This window comes from Thamnophis elegans, chromosome Z (assembly GCF_009769535.1).
Source record: "Thamnophis elegans isolate rThaEle1 chromosome Z, rThaEle1.pri, whole genome shotgun sequence".
NCBI classification, from domain to species: Eukaryota; Metazoa; Chordata; class Lepidosauria; order Squamata; family Colubridae; genus Thamnophis; species Thamnophis elegans.
The window spans coordinates 30,576,208-30,593,941 of NC_045558.1; the positions used below are offsets into that span (position 1 = coordinate 30,576,208).

Sequence of the window (17,734 nt, forward strand, 5' to 3'; positions counted from 1 at the left end):
TGTGGGGAATTTGTTTCCCAGAATTGCCCAGTCAGTTTGTTCACTGGAGAATTCTGGGAGTTGAAGTCCACATAACTTAAAAAGTCTTGAGATTGAGAAACACTCATTTAAAAGGATGCTTTCTAACACCCGTTGAAGCAAGATGGGTAGGCATCAGCTTCTTTCTGTACATCTAGGGAGACATAGAGAGTGGGATTAAGAATAAGATATTTTCCACATTTCAAGATATTTTTGAATTATAGACTTTAACTTTCCTGTTCTCTACCAAATGCAAATATTTAAAAGGAAAAGTTGAGGGCATTGGGTAGGATTAACCTGGAGAAGACTGCAAGGAGACATGATAGCAGTCTTCAAATATCTGAAGTGCTGTAATATAGAAATGAAGAATTGTTCTAATTATTTCATAAGAAAATAAATGCTGTAATACATTTGAAGTACAAGAAAGTTGATTTCCATTAGAAATAGATACATTTTAAAAATAAGATTTTCTGAAACTGATTGCTTTGACAGGTGATGGTTTATCCTTTCATGAAAGGAGTTTAAACAGAAACTGGTATAATAATGGATTGCTGTATTAGTGGGTGTGGGGTTTGGACTAGATAATCTTAAAGATCCTTACAAAAATATGGTTATTTGTTCTATGACTTTATGAATTCTGACAGGGAAATGTCATAGGCATTTAATGGTTTGATTTTTGAAGCTCTTGACAATTCCTTTTCAGAAGCTTCCGAGTAAAAATGGCAGTCACAAACTATTTGGAAATCATTTTAAGGATTTATATTCCTTGCATACAGCTAGCCATTTGCATCCTTTTAGAGGGCCGTTGAAAATCTTGGAGGTTTATCTGTGTCCTCAGGGTCACCTGAGAAGTGCTACTGGTTCCTGTAGTCTGCAGTTTATCCTCTGGAAATCCATTCCTACTCCCACACCATTCAGAGTGTTCCTCCCAAATTGTATACCTAAAAGTCTATAGAGATTCTCAGTTATTTGGGTTTGGTTCCATCCAACCCAACAATACAGGTTAATTCTCCCAAGAAGCTTTCACAACTTGATTCTATGAATGTCAAAGAAAACAAATTTATATTAAACAAACAGGATATTTCATGTAAGTGGACAAATATGTACCTAAAGCCCAGGTCCAAGCAGAGTGGGCTTTTTATAAACTTAGAGTGTTCAAGTCTGATAAATTCAATATTTCCAGATATAGAGATAGCCTTTTAGATATTGATCTGAGGGCTCCAATCAAATTGGTATGACAGATTTCTTTTTTCCATAAGTGTTTAAATTTGACCTCTGAGTCTCAGAATTTGTAATTTTTTCCCATTGTTGTTCCTCAATCCCAGCATCATCTAGTATAGCAACATCAATGAACCAGACTTTTTTCTTTTCAGTAGCTATTATATCAGGCATTTATTAAGATCATTTGGACTTAAAGTTCCATAAGATCTTAACCACTCATTATTAGTAGTATTTTATCCCAAGTTTTTAGCATATCTAACACTCCTTTGTCCTATTTTCCTTGCAACAGCGTGTGACTGACCCGGAGTCATCAAGCAAGCAATTGCTCCCTCTATTTTTTAAATACCTAGGGTTTGAATCATATATTTTTCTTATAAGATATATTTATATATTTTTCCTCTTTTATGGACTAATAAACTTCATGCTGCTCATTTTTCAGCCTTGGATATAGCGGACACTTGCATATTTTTTAGTCTTTTGAAGTGGAAATAGCTACATCATAGTTTACTAATAGTTCTGTCTAGTTTCAGGTTTCTTAATTTTGCAAGCTTCAGCCTTTACAATACCAGCTCCAGTACTCAGTGATCTGGAAAGCAGCAGCCTTTTGGAAGGTGCTTCCCACAAACACTGAACTGATGTAGTAGGGCCAAGGGTCAGTAGTTTGATGTCTCGAGTTTGTTAACTTCAGCTTTAGTTCTTTATTTTAAATTTTTTTATAAAGTTAATGCAGAACACAGCCCACCCATGATAATTATTACACTGCACTAAGATGCCTTCTCATGGATATTACAAGGTATTTTTCCAAATGATATAAACATAGCTTTTAACAGCATTTGCTACAATAAGAAAAAAATAAATAGGCCTTTTTTAGGGGGGAGATAAAAAATATGCGGTATCAGATTTAAAACTACTGTTTCTTTAATAACTGTAGAAAGTTGAAATTAATTTCAGATTATTCTCAGTACTGCAAGGTTTAAAAAATATAACAATGAGACACCACCTTCCCCTTTATGACATTTGATGCCATATGCAAGTAATCCCCAGTGGGTGGCAGCACCTACTATTGGCAGATTTTGAAAATAAAATGCTCAGAAAGATCAGGTGAGTGCTTAGATGGGAGTGTACGCATCCTATGTCAGATGATACTGAACATTCTCAGGAAAAAGACAAAAAACATATCATTTCTGTCGTATGTCAAGAAACCTCCATAAGCACAGCTGCAATTTTTTGGGTTCCAGAGATTAAACTTTTTTTATTTAGCATAGCTAATGAAGAGGATAAGGGTCAACCTGCTTGAGAAGGGGATTGGAAGAGAAGATTTCCAAGGTCCTTTCCAACTCTACTATTCTGATAATTAGTTTTCTTATACTATCTGCAGCCAGGCAAGTCTCCTTCCGTGGCTCCAAGGTGCTAACAGCCCTCTACTTGAATATAGAGAGACGATACCAAGAACAGCGTGCTATAAATGTGAATGGACACTCGAACGTCAGTAATCATGAAACTTAGATCCAGCATTGGGCGCCGTGAAAAAGACCGCGATCCCGGAATGGAGATGGGTAGCCACCTTCCTGAATTCCTCTACCTGCTGCAGTCCAAGGTAGGAAACCAGCCCGGGTGGCAAATGTAGAAAGCAGTTCTGGACGCCCCTGAAGGAGACTCTCGCCGCGGATATTTGAATTCTCCCGCCCGCCCCCAACATAATCGTTGAATTATCCACGCCACGGCCAGGTACCAGAATCAGCCACCTTAAGAAACAACAGAAAGTCGCGACTTTGGACTCTCATCAGACCGGCGGAACTATTATTCCGGCTTCCGCTTCCCTACCGGGCACTTTTGGAGGTTGGGGTATGTGAAGCCTGATTGGATGCCTGGCCTTTTTCCCCCTTGCTGTGATTGGATAAAGTGCCACGGCTCCACTTCGTTCTCTCGCCGGGTTCTTCATCTATTGTTACCGCCTTTCCTTTGGATTGCTATCAGCATTTGCGGGAGAGGGGGTGGCGGGAGAGGGGAGAAGGGACTTGGATGACGGTTTGAAGAGGCGGCAGAGGCTTCGGAAGTGAAGATGGCGGCGGTTGATGGTGGTGAAGGCGGTCGCGGGGACGACGTTGGTGGCGTCTGTCGGCATCACGCACCGCAGACGATACGTGCATCGCTCGCTAAGTATCGTGGAGGCCACGAGCCATGAAGGTAAAGGAGAAAGAGATATCTAGAATAGAATAACTTTATTGTCACTTTGAATGTGCACTAATCGGCATACATTAAAATGATATTTCGTTGCATACAGCTCTCACCATCTCCCATATACACTACATAAACATGACACAATGCATAATTTGGCATATACTCTATGACACAGAGGAACTACACAGTCTAGTCTGGATGTGTACATGTACATGGTGAGAGAAACGAATCTTGTGAGTTTACCAGAGGGAAGGCGTAGGGAACAAAGCTGTTACAGAACCTGGAAATCTTGCTAGAAATACTTTGAAACCTCCTTCCAGCGGGGAGCAAACAGAAACAGACCATGAAGTGCTTATAAGCAGTATCATGAATGACAGGAAGCAAGTTTCCCATAATCTCATCAGCTGCCCTTATCTCTTCTGAATGGATTTTCTATCTGAGACACTGCTATCACCAAACCAAACAACAATGCAGTTTATTAAAACACTCTCAATTGTGTCTCTATAAAAAAGTGTCCATGACAAAAGGAGAAAGATGTGCTGTCCTCCTCCAACGCAGGAAATGCAGATACTGAGATTGAGTTGTCTTTAACATTGAGTATCATGTATTTTCTCTTTTAGGTCAGCCAAAAGAAAGCTAGATGAGCAGAATTTCTCTGGCAGTTTGCTACATTGATGCCATGCTCCAATTTGAAAGTGTACAAGAGACCAGAAACAAACTAAGAGACAGGTGAAAATATATATAGCAAAAGCAGCCAATTGCAAAGATTTGTGGCTTTTATTATTTTTAATCAATAAATGGCAAGAGCAAACAACTTATGTAATTTCCCCAAAAATCTAATATTAATTTGCTAAGAGTGTTATCAGAAGCAAAACTCAACTCAAGAATACATTTACTGTTTGAAAAGTTATATTATTTGCTTTTATACTCTAACATTAATACATTGTTTGCACTAACATACTACATTTTTGTTGTTGTTTTTTATTAAGAGCACTGGAGACAAAATAGGATTGTCATATACGTTCTTCAAAGTTCAGGCAGTTGGATCATGGATCAAGGACATCTAAGACAGTTATTAGCAAATGGAATCAAGCAACATATACCCAGGACCTAATCTACCTTCCTGTTGCACATTAATACTGAAATATATTACATCTCCTTCAGAACAGCATTGCCAGAATCTCTAAGTAGCACCTCACTATTCTCATCACTATGCTACAAAATCAGCATGCTTTAGCCAAAAGATAATAATGGATAAGAAACAACAGCAAAAAGTATATAACACATTGGTTTGCTGGAACCTAGAAAGAAAGGTTCCGTGTGATGAAGAACTTGGAAGATTCATGCCCCGAATTGCTCAACTTCTGGAACGAAAAAGGAGAAGAGATGAAGATAACAAATTTGCCCTTTGGGAAGAGAACATAATGCTCATGAAATTATTTTTGGCTCAAGGCTACTAGAAATACCTAAATAGATATGAAAGATAATTCACTGAACACTGCAGTAATCTTAATTCATAATAGACTAAAGAAGATGGGCTAATAATTTTTCATTCAGTGCTGTGAAAGTATGTAGTTCTAACAACACATAGATTTGCATATATTAATTATTTATATGCTGCCTCTGTCTGAGACTTGACAACACAATAAAAGTAATGAAACAGTAATCACAAAATACAGTAATCCCCAAAGTTGTAACATCACATTATAACATCTCATAAATGTATCTCAACCATCAAGCAGCTGAAACCAATCCTAAAATCAGATACTCCAAAGTAACTTCTCCAATGCCTCTGCAAAAGACGATTATCTTTATATCTTTTGTGTTTGAATCAAAGTTTCTGATATAATGTGGAGGTTATTCAAATTATTCAAATCTTACTGAATCTCAAGTTCCTGGAAAATTTAAAACAATTCTGGTTTCAACCAAAATATAGAAATTTTATAACTTGTAAACATAGCATATATAATGGCATACACTAATAAACATCTTAATAGTTGTGCTATGTTCTCCCTCCTTTTTAAAAAGTAAAACGGTTGAACATGGTTAGCATTTAGATGGTCACTAGAAAATACCAGGGCTATGGGTTAGACTGAGAAGTTGAAAGATATCCCAGAAGTCAATAGCAAATCATTTCCATATTCACATATGAAAATCTCATGGAGTAAAGCCCAACTCCCAAGGATTTTATATTTTACACCAGTGGTTCTCAACCTTCCTAATGCTGCAACTAATATAGTTCCTCATGTTGTGGTGATCCCCAACCATAAAATTAGTTTCGTTGCTACTCTATAACTTATTTTTACTACTGTTATGAATCGTAATGTAAATATTTGATATGCAGGATGTATTTTTATTGTTATAAATTGAACATAATTAAAGCGTGATTAATCACAAAAACTATGTAATTATATTGTGAAATATTTATTTATAATTACAAATAAATGAAATTTTGTCTTGAAGCATGGTGTAATTTTGTTTTTTCTTGCGTAAGTGTTAAGACTTTACTTTACTTCTACTCCCCTCTTATTTGGGGCAGACCCTCAGATATTGGAAGACTGCTATCATCACCCTTAAATCCTTATTTTCATTCAACCAGACATACCCAGTTCCTGCAACTGTTCTTCATATGTTTGAGCTTCCAGTTCCTTAATCCTCTTGGTTGCTCTTCTTTGCACTTTTTCTAGACTAGAGTCTCCATATCTTTTTTATAGAGGTAGCCAACATCTTGTCTGCTCCTAAATTTTAGGTCTGAAAAGAACCATCCTGGAGGCTGGACAACCTCGGCTGCTATACAATCATGCACACAGTGGCTTTATTCCCACAGCCTCCTTAACTAAGTTGCCTGCAGCTGCATTCACAAACTTGCTTACCCTGCCTGGATGGATCTTCAACCTGGTTTGCGGTGGTTTGCAGGAGTGCTCTTAACCTTGGTGGTGGTGGTAAGCTTAACCTTAATTTATTTATTGGGCATTTATTGTTTATTTTTAATTTTTTTAAAAAAAGTTTTTTATTTTCTCTTTCAAGTTCATTCACAAATATACACTCATAATTACCATTAATTATATCATTTATCATTATTTTCTTACAAATATATAGAATACAGTTTGGGTCGCTTTCTTGCCACCCCATTTTATTTTGCAACAACCTTGTTCCTTCTATCTTCTCTACCTCCCTTCTCTGCCTTCTTTCCTCCTCTCCTTCCTCCCTTCTTCCCCTCTCTTTCCTCCCCTCCTCTCTTTTCCCCTTCCCCTATTTTCTACTCTTAATTCCCCTCCCTTACTTCCTCTGCTTTACCCTTTCTTCCTTTCCCTCCTCTCCTTCCTCCCCTCTTTCCTCCTCTCCTCCTCTCTTCTCCCTCTTACCCTCTCTCCTACTCTTAATTCCCCTCCCTTACTTCCTCTGCTTTACCCTTTCTTCCTTTCCCTCCTCATCTTTCCTCCTTTCCGTTGTTGCCCTTGCTTATTTACTTTCTCTGATGGGTTCTCGGGGTGGCATTTCAGGAAACACAACTTTATATTTTCATACATATCATTTTCTCTGCTACATTTTATTTCTAATAATACCACTTGTATTATGTTTTAAATTGTTTACTTGCATTGGCTTTTTTTTTTTTTTTTTTTTTTTTTTCTCTTTTCATTTGTGCTTGGTTTATGGTACTTTTAGCAAGCAGGTTTCCATTGTGTGAATGGGGCAATTCGGGCTCCTGAGCTTGGCTCTTGATGACAGGTTTGGTTGTGGATTTAGATATAGTTAAAAGTACCTGGCAGCAGCGTGGAAAATATAGCCACGTGCACGCCCTGCACAATTACAGCCTGGAGCAGGACCTAAGCCCCTTCCTCCCTCGCAGGAACACTTTCCTGCCATTACGAAGTCTCCAAGGCTAATTGTACAGGGTATGTGCATGCACCTGTTTTTTTACGGCATGGAGCCGTGGCGATGCTCTACACGGCCAGAGATGACTCCGGAGCCCATCCGCAGGGGATTTCAAGGAATGCGAGGTGGAGTCTAAAGTTTAGAGTTGCGCTGGTCTCAGCAACCCCTGTGAAACGGTTGTTTGACCCCAAAAGAAGTTGTGACCCACAGGTTGAGAACTGCTGTTTTACACCATATGCTACAGTGCTCAGTTACAATGTACATAAATAGATTAGGGTCCATATATTACTTTATGTATCTATAGCTGAAGTTTTTCCAGATCTTTATTAAAATTACAATTTGCACTTCTAGCTCTGGGTCAATATAAATAGGATTGTACTACATATATTTTACTAGAGCTCTGGCTATTTGTTACATATTGCTAATGTGGGGACATTAAAAAGGCCAAATGATATGGTAACCCAAATATTACAATGATCAAACAATAGTATCAACAGAACTCATTATGCAGAACAACAAATCCTATTCAAGGCTTATAGGTTATGAACAGTGAACTATGTTAAATAAAATTGGAACAATTTGGCCTTCAATTCAATTTTCAAAGTTTATGAATTATCCAATATCGAAATGTTTTTAAAGCTGCCTTCTGAAATACTTGTTCATAAATATTTTAAAATACAATAATTTATAAGCATTGATTTAATCTCACTTCTATCCATAAGCATGTCATCTGTCATTCCAAATGTCACATGTAGAATATTGTGAAATGAGTTGCAATCTGAGTCAATGAGTTGTTGAAAAGTTTTATGAGATATTACATTTCAAATTTATTAACTACAAAAGGAAACTGAAACAAAATCAACGACAAAGATTTGTTTACCATTGAATGTAAATATGAATATACATCACCCAGGTACTCTAATATTGCCATTCCCAACTTGATTACAAGGAATTCTGGGTATTGTAGTTTCAGCATCTGGTTGGAAAACAATCTTATTCAGTCAAGGTAACAACATAAAAACAATTATCATTTCCCCTTCGGGGGGAAAAGGGCAGCATATAAATAAAATAAACATAAAAATAAACATAAATAAACAATTCACTGATCGATTAATGAACCCAGGAGCAGCTGGGTTTAAAGAAGTTCAGAGGACAGAGTAGACTCATTTTTATTCACAATGTTTAGCAGATTTGCACAGTGACTTGGTAAGCTTCTGCAGCTTCTTTCTGTTCATTCTGAGCTATTCGGTTTCTGCTGCGCCTGGTTGTCACAAGCCAAGTTGAATCCATGGCAACAATAGAGCGAATGTTGCATCCCGGCCCAGATGTAAAGGCAAAGGCAGTTGTAGGCCAGACCAGAAGGTTCCGTCGCTTTTTATTATATATGCTTGTAGAAAGGTAAAACTCGGCTTTGGGCCTCTGAATTGGCTCATTCTTCTGATTTTCCATAAGGAGGAATCCCAGATCAGATGGGAGAGGCAAAAAATAGGAAGCTATAATGCCCCTTTCTCGATCTTTTGATCCTTCTGATAAGCAAAGTCAATGGGAAAGACAGATCCACTTAACAACCATGTTATTAGCTGCAGTGATTCACATAGCAAATATGGAAAGAAAGGTCATAAATGGGGCAAATTTCACTTAACTCTCAATTAGCAACATAAATTTTGGGCTCTATTTTGGGCTCTATTGTGGTCATAAATTGATGACTGATTAGGAAAGAGCAAAATATTTTACATTTTCAGTACAGGCTTTGTGCAGACTTGATTTTTAAAAACCAAGAAAGCTCCTAAGGTGTGATGCTGTTGGAGAGATGAGTCAGTCCTCATATGCTTTTCCATCTTGTTAGATATTTGGGTTCCAGTAATTGGCGGGGGGGGCTACTTCTGATTCTTTCCTTGCCCTTGGATAGCATTTTGGGGTGTTGGGAGTGTTAATTCAGAAGCGAACAGGCCTGTTACAATCTGGGAGCTTATTTCACAATCTGCTAGTATGGGTCCAAGACAATTAAATATTTCTCGCCTACTCAGTTTTTCTTCAAAACTTTTACAGCCTTCCAGGATCTCCCCGTAGTTGGAGATTAGTGTAAATCAGTTCCTTGTTCCTATGTTGGAGTTCTACTCTGTCTGATGATAGAGCATAAATGGAATGGAATAGAATAGAATAGAATAGAATAGAATAGAATAGAATAGAATAACAGAGTTGGAAGGGATCTTGGAGGTCTTCCAGTCCAACCCCCTGCTTAGGCAGGAAACCCTACACCACTACAGACAAATGGATATCCAACATCTTCTTAAAAGCTTTAAGTGTTGGAGCATTCACAACCTCTGGAGGCAAGTTGCTCCATTGATTAATTGTTCTGTCAGGAAATCATCATAGTCATTCTGTAAAATATCAATACAGAGTGAAATTATCCCCCTTAGATTTTCTTTTTTTTTAACTTGAAACACCCAAACATAAAAATATTATGATGATGTTCCTGGGATCTGCTGGAACCACTCTTTTCAGTCACCGCCTTGAGTGCACCTACCACTGTTGGGATTACTTTGACTTTATTTTCCACAACTTGTCCAGTTTCTCCCGCAGGGCCTGGTACTTTTCCAATTTCTTCTACTACTTCTTCCTGATGTTGCTGTCACTTGGCACCGCTATATCTATTACCACAACTGTCTTCTGATCTTTTCTGCTACCACAATGACTGATTGGCCAGTGCCTGCCTCTCTGTCTGAATCCAGAGATCTTGTAATATCTTAACTCTTATTTTCCACAAACTTTAGTGTGATCTCCCATTTAAACTTAGGAGGTTTTAGCCAATATTCTGTGCAGATGTTCCTGTACACAATGCCATCTACTTAGTTGTGTCATTAGGTGTGCTGTTCCTGCTGGGAAAGAGCCCCAGGATTCAGGGCCTCCATTCAAAGAAGAAAGCTGTCTCTTTCCAGGCTGGGAGACTGGAAAGCAAAAGAGTTTTGTGCACCGAGTGTGCGCTATCTGTCCCCTATCTGGGGACAGATAGTGAGAAGTGCATATGAACATAGCATGTTGTATGAGATCAGCAGTTTGCCTTTTCTCTGAACATGTTGTGTGAACACAGCCGATTTATGACACCAATTGTTCTGTCTTGCATCATTCATTAAAGGTCTTGTCTGCTCACACAATTTGCAAGTTGCAGCATCTATGCTGTGCTTATGCTACGGTAGAATTTCTTATAAAAGTAAGGACTTCAGGGAAATCACCTGCAATGTAGGTACTAAGATGACATCAAAATTTTTGGCCAGGAATTCTTTATTGGAATGAAAGAAATGCATTCCATTTCCTGCAAGCAGAAGGGGATCATCCTTTTCTCTCACTGCTTCCTTTCTACAGGTTGTTTATGAGGAGGGAACAGAGACTTTCCATCCTAGAACAATGAAGATTGCAGAAGTTTGTTGCAGACACTAGAAATGATCTTTGAAGAGCTTCCTCAAAGGTTAAAGGGAGTGATCAAGTGGATCACTGGGCTTTGTTTTCTTCTCTCTTTCTCCCCCCCCCACCCCCCCCAAAAAAAGCCATTTAGCACTTTGAGGACAATTTGTGTACTCAGTTCTCACTGGAGTATTTGAGGAACTTCTCTTTGTCTTTCCCCTCCCAATTTCGGCCCCCCTCTTTTTTTAAAAGAGGCTGCCTTGAGACATCTCAGACCAGGATCTCTCTCTTAGTTTGAAAACCTTTATAGTCAAAGGTACATCCTTGCTGTGGAGTATATGAGAGTGGACCCCAGCCAGGGATTCATGCACAGCTAGGTAAGAGATTATGACATAATGCAAAACATTTCCTGTGATGACATTTGTCTGTGCTATATGATGCTGCTCACCAGGGACCATGTCTGAGTGAATGCCTAGGTTTTCGGGTCAGGCATCACTTTAGGAGCTCTGTCCTTGTTTTAGGCACTGAGGATTCTGGTAAGAAAACATCTGAGAGGATGACCCAACATTTAAAAATAATTAAAAATTTAATTAAAGTAAACATTAATTTATCTTATTAAGAAGATAGGAAACCTAAGCATCCCTTCTCTTTTCTTTCCTTGGTTTCTCTCTCTCTTTCTTCCCTATGTAAATGATAGAAGTTCTCATTGAAATAAAAGTGAAAGAGGCTAGGAGGCATTGCAGCTCAACAAGATTTCAATAGATTTTTATTTACAGTATTTATTTTTCACATCGAAATCAAGGGTATCGGACCCTTTGGCGGATATCTATAGAACTCTGGTCCCCAATCCCCATCTTCAATGCAGATAAATTCTACAATTTGAATGTAGAGTGCTAAGAAGACCCCTGCTGTTCATTGATCCTAGTTCTGGTAAAGCTTAGGAAAAAACTAGGAGATAGCAATAGTTGAGTTTGTTTTTTATATGAAGCCTCTCATCATAATTGAAAGCTTTATACAATTCTGATCTCATATGACTAAACAAACAAGGAACTGCCAACACTGTGGGAAAGCAACTTGTTGGGCTACCTTTACAGATTAGCACTAGGAAAAAAACTAAAAACCTTTCCCACACACTGCATCAAAAACTTTACTTCTAAAATGGTTTGGAATTGACTTGTTTCAATGATGAAGAGGATGTAAGAGGAAAAAGGCTTTAGGGTCTAAAGACTCATCACAGGGAATATTTGTGGCCAATTGTCTGTTGAGATTCCCAATAATCTAGGTCATGGTTGTTCTAGATTTCCAAAAAGCAACTGAACTGTCTTGGGTTTTTTTTTTCCCTTTGAAAACATTTCGTTTCTTATCCTGAAAAACCTTCTTGGTGGGTCAGCAAAAAAAAAAAAAAAAGACTAGCAAGTCCAGCTGCCTTTTGAAAGAAGCTCCTTTGGGACATTCATGGGCAAATATATAGATCATTATAGATAATTCAGGAGATCCATGGTGGTGTAGTGATTAGAGTGCAATACTGCAGGCTATTTCTGCTGCCTGCCGGTTGCCTGCAATTTGGCAGTTTAAATCTCACCAACCAGGCTCAAGGTTGACTCAGCCTTCCATCCTTCCAAGGCGTGACCCGACAAAAGGGCGAATGACAAATCCGCACCCGACTAAACCGCGTCGCTAAAACCGTGATGTCATCAACACGCTGACAACAGCGCGGCAACAACAGCGCGGAGACAGAAGGGCGCTTTACAACAGCGCGGAGACAGAAAGCCAATTTAACTTAAGGTAAGGGTTAGGTTTAGGGTTAGGTTCAGGGTTAGGTTTAGGGTTAGGGTTAGGGTTAAGTTTAGTTTTACAGCGCACTTCTGTCGCCGCGCTGTTGTCGGTGCGATTCAGCGCTCATTCATCGGAGCGCTTTAGAACACGCGGTTTTGTCACTGCGGTTTAGTCGGGCGCGGTTTTGTCGTTCGCCCTTTTGTCGGTGAACCCTTCCAAGGTGAGTAAAATGAGGATCTAGAAGATTGTTGGGAGCAATATATTGATTCTGTAAACTGCTTAGAGAGGGCTGTAAAGCACTGTAAAGCGATTTATAAGTCTAAGTGCTATTGCTATCCACAGTTGTATTATCTATGTCGTGAAGAAAATCAATTAGTATTTTCAACTGAGAAGAGCTGTTACTTTTTTTTTTCTCAGTTCCAGGTGAAATAATTGAGCTTTTCTAGCATTTGAATCTAGTGGAATTCAGTATGGTTTAAATATGCTTTTATTACAATGGAAAATATAGATTATGGCTTCCACAGGCAATTTATCTGATAGAATTAACAGGGGAAACAAGAATATCTCCCATGGGGTGAATGTGGCTCTCCCATCAAAAATTATCTATGTCAATTATAGGATATTGAAAAGTGGCTTAGGTCTCCTGGCATCCTATCAGTTGGAAAATAAATATCAAACAATTAGTTTTTTTAAAAAGGGAAAATAAAAACTCCTTTATAGAATGGACAACTGGTCATATTCAGAAACTGCACTGTTTCCCTTGATTATTAAGTGAGATATATGGAAATTTCTTGTTTTAAACAGCTTAGAGCCTGGCTATCTCTGTGTTTCTGCAGATATTGAAACCTGCAGGAGGGACCAGGTGTACTGGTTTTTGAGTCAGCTCTATTAGGCAAATGGAAGATTTCCTGTATCACTCCCAGACTACCACTCTCTATCTTTAGAAAATACATGAAAGCACCTATTTCATATATACATATTTTTTTCATTGTTGTGGCTATTTCTCTAGTTCTTTTAGGGCATTATTTGGCAATTGCAACAGTTTTCCTAAAGGATCATTCAGATTAGAGTAACTAGAAAGCAAATACATTTGAAATACCATTCTATATGCTATTTTGGATAGTCTCTCAATCTTATATTCTGATTTTGTGTTTTTTTAAAAAAAACTTGTTAATGCTGTTCTGCATTCTCAACTATTAATTTTTCTTCTAGTTGCCAATGGTCACAACTGTGTGATGGAGAGTGAGTTTAAGAGGAGAATGAGAAATTTCATGAAGCGTCACCAAGATGCGGTATGACAAGTCATTTTGTTCATGGGCCATACTAAATGCTATTGTCAGCAAATATGATGGCTTGTATAGAAATATGATATATATGGATGTATGGATAATTAGATGGATGCATAAATGAATGGACAGAGAGACAGACAGATTGATAGTAGATAATTGATAAAACTTCGGCAAGAAAGCTTCAGGGATTTCCAGAATCAAACAGAATTGGACTAAATCTTTATGGGAAGTTGGGCAACTGTATGAATTGAATCAATGTAACAATGAATTTGCAGCCCTATGTCATTGTAAACATTGATTTAACACATTTAATAGGGCAGAGCTGTAAGTGGAGAGTTTACATGACTACAGAATGAGTACTATTCATCTTTTCTGCACTGTCCACTTAAAATGAAAAGGCACAATAATTAAGGTGACCAGATGTCCCGATTTTGGCAGGACAGTCACGATTTCGCACAATTTGTCCCGCGTCCCGCAGCATTCTTAAAAAGTCCCGATTTTTGTGACCAGACCTGGAAGTAAGCCTGCCCCACCCCCAGCCTTGTATACCCATTCCGGCCAGACAGTATTTTGTCCCTTCTGTCTCCCCGTTGCTCAGAAAAGCAACTTCGGGAAGGTCCTTTGCTAGCAGGCAGGTTCTAGGACGCCTGCCACCACCAAAGGACCTTCCCGGAGTTGCTTTTCTGAGCAGTGGGGAGACAGAAGGGACAAAGTACCGTCCGTTTTCCCCATGCCACAAGGGCAGCAGGAAGACTAGGACAGGGATCTCCTCTCGGCTCCAGCCTTGGAGAGAAGCAGCAGAGAAAGGTAAACCAGCATTTTATATTTTATTTGCTTTATTTGCTTTCGGCCTGAGCGGCGCGGGGAAAACACCTTGCCAGAGGCTGCTGGAGAACTCTTTCTGAAGAGAGGGTTTGGGAACTGGGCGGACGAGATTGGAGCGGGCAGGCAGGGAGCGCACTTGCTCCCCTTTCCCATGGCCTGCCTTTCCCCATGGAGCCTGTGGACGTGGCTGCTGGCTGTGCAGGTGGCCTGGAGGGAAGCCCCGAACCTCCTGGCGTGGACCTGGTGTTGGAGATCCACATTTCCAAAGCGTAGCATTATTTCACTCCTCTCCCGTTTTCGGGGGGGGAGAGCTACAAAAAGCGGATGGTGGCCACCTGGGGAATATTTGTGTCCCCGGGAGATCTGCTCTTCCCTGCCCCTTACCTCCGAAGGGGAGGCCAGGCATGGGAGAGAGTGCTAATGATAATGACCTATTCCCTCCTGTTTCTGTGGGTTTGGGAGGGGAGAGAAGGTTATTGCAGAGCCTGACTGAAGTTAGGAGGCTGACTCGCTACAATAAGCAGTGACCATTATTTGGAGGAAGAAAAAGCGTAGTCGTGAGATGGAGATTCGCTCTTTCAGAACCTGCATCATCTTTTTTTCAAATTAAAAAAAAGCCTTTTAAACATTCTTATTCCTAAAGGCAAAAAACCCCATGAGGCTTGCTGGAGAATGGAGCGGAGATGACGTGCGAGGGGGAGGCAGGGTGCCATGGTGGGGGGGAGATGTTGCTGAAATAATTCGATCTGTCAGGAACTCGGAGGTGGGGGGGAGGTCAGTTGGAAGCCTTTGCCTGCCCGACGCCAGCCGTAGCTCTGAAGTTGGTTTCCTTTCTAACTGAAGCAACAGATGTTTCCCTTGCTTAACATCTCAGCATTTTTCGCATTGGGGCAGGCTGCAAGAGGGAGGGAGTGAGTGAAGACTTTTTCTGGATTGCTGGTGGTGGAGGTGCCCCCGCTCAGCAAAGCAAGTCCGGGGAAGTCCTTTGCGCCGGCTAGAAAAGGTCTTCACTCCCCACCCTTTTGCAGCACGCCCCGATGCGAAAAACGCCGAGATCGGTGCACTTGGGGCTGCTGCTGCTGCGACGTCCAGGGAGGCTCCCCTGATCTGGAACCCAACCACGGGGGGGAGGGATCCCCCTCATGTTACTCGTCTTCCCGGATGGGCTGGTAAGGAGATAGAAAAGGTTTTTCTCCAGTCCCAGGTTTCAGCTTCTTGGCTTCATTATCTCTTTCCAGCTTCTTTTGTTGAGCCTGTAATTAAGGTTCTTTTTTATGTTTTAGGAAAGATCACCTGGTTAAAAAGAAGGAAGAGACTCCGCTGGTCCGGAGCCCATCTGCAGTTGGGAGGGAGGGAGAGATAGACAGAAAGACAAACAGACAGAGACACAGAGAGACACACACACACACAGAGTGAGTGAGTAAGTAAGTGAGTGAGTGAGTGAGACACAGACACACACACACACACATATGCACACAGAGTGACAGAGAGAGAGGAAGGGAGGGGAGAGAGATAGAGAGATAGAGAGAGAGGGAGGGAGAGAGACAGAAAGAGACACACACAGAGTGAGTGATTAAGTGAGTGAGTGAGTGAGTGAGTGAGAGACAGACAGACAGACAGACACACACACACACACACACACACACACACACAGAATGACAGAGAGAGAGGAAGGGAGGGGAGAGAGATAGAGAGGGGGGAGGGAGAGAGCTTTCAATTTGTAGGGATGTAACCTGGCTGTTTTTGTCTGCTCTCAAAAAGATGAGGAGGATTGAACCTGGCTAATAATTGGAGGGGAACCCACCTGGGAATCTCAGTACTGTATATTTAATAGGAAAATATTAAAAATTGTCCAAAAGCAACAATGACAATTTCCATACTACTGCTAAGAAAATTACGACACATCAATAAAATTATAGGAGCTGAGTTTAACTCAAGAGAAACTTTTCTAAAGGTAGACAGTTATATAACAATTCCACAATTCTGAAAGAACAAGCTTGTTCTATATGAAATTTAATGCTACAGCAGAATGAAGTAACACTGAAGATAAGTGCAGCTAGTCCTCAATGCACGACCACAATTGAGCCCAAAATTTATGTTGTTAAGTGAGAAATTTATTGAGTTTTGCCCCATTTTAGAATTTTTCTTGCCACATTTGTTAAGTGAAAAAAAAATTTTTTTAATCACCCCCCCCCCCGGTCAATGGTGTCCCTCTTTACCAATGTTAAAATCTGGTCACCTTAACAATAATCCCTCATTTTGGGGGGCACTCCAAGATAATCCAATGCTGATTAAAATATAAATTGAGATGGGAGAGAAAAATCAATCTATGCCCTTGAAATATTTTAAAACATGCATAGTTATATACACACAGAGAAAGAATAACTAGAATACAGGTAGTCCTTGACACATGACAATATGTCACAATTGAGCCTAAAAATTCTGTCGTTAAGTGAGACATTTGTTAATTGAGCTTTTCCGCATTTTACGAACTTTCTTGCCACAGTTGTTAAGTGAATCACGGCAACTGATAAGTTAGTAATTCGGTTGTTAAGTGAATGTGGCTTCCCCATTGACTTTGCTTGTCAAAAGTTTACAAAAGTTGATTACATGACCTTTGGATACAACATTGGTTATAAGTATGAGTCAGTTGCAAGCATCTGAATTTTGATCATGGAGATGCTACAAAGATTGTAACTGAAAAATGGTCATGTCCCTTTTTTCAGTGCTGTTGTAACTTTTAAGTAAATGAATTGTTGTAATCTAGGACTACCAGTAATTCAAGAACTCATCCACATTTTTCCTGTTTGAATCTATAGTACCATGATGGCAAATCTATGGCACATGTGCCAGAAGTGACACACAGAGCCATCTCTCTGGGCACACGAGCTGTCACCCATTGCTCTTCCGGGTTCTGGCATGCCGGCCAGCTGGTCTTCACGTCCGTGTGCATGCCAGAAACCGGAAAAGCAACCACCAAGTACGAATGTGGTCATCAGGAAGATGATCTTCTGGTTTCCGACGTGTGCATGCTTGCCAGCCACCTGGTCTTCACGCCACATGCATGCTAGAAACTGGAAGAGCAGGTGGCCAATGCGCATGTGCATGCCAGAAACCGAAAGATCATCTTCCCGGCATGCACATGC

At 40.0% G+C, this 17,734-nt stretch overlaps 1 pseudogene; it reads left to right on the top strand.

Moving 5' to 3' along the window:
- Nucleotides 1–2,734: 2,734 nt before the first annotated feature.
- Nucleotides 2,735–5,692, top strand: LOC116520764 (annotated as a pseudogene).
- Nucleotides 5,693–17,734: the final 12,042 nt, after the last annotated feature.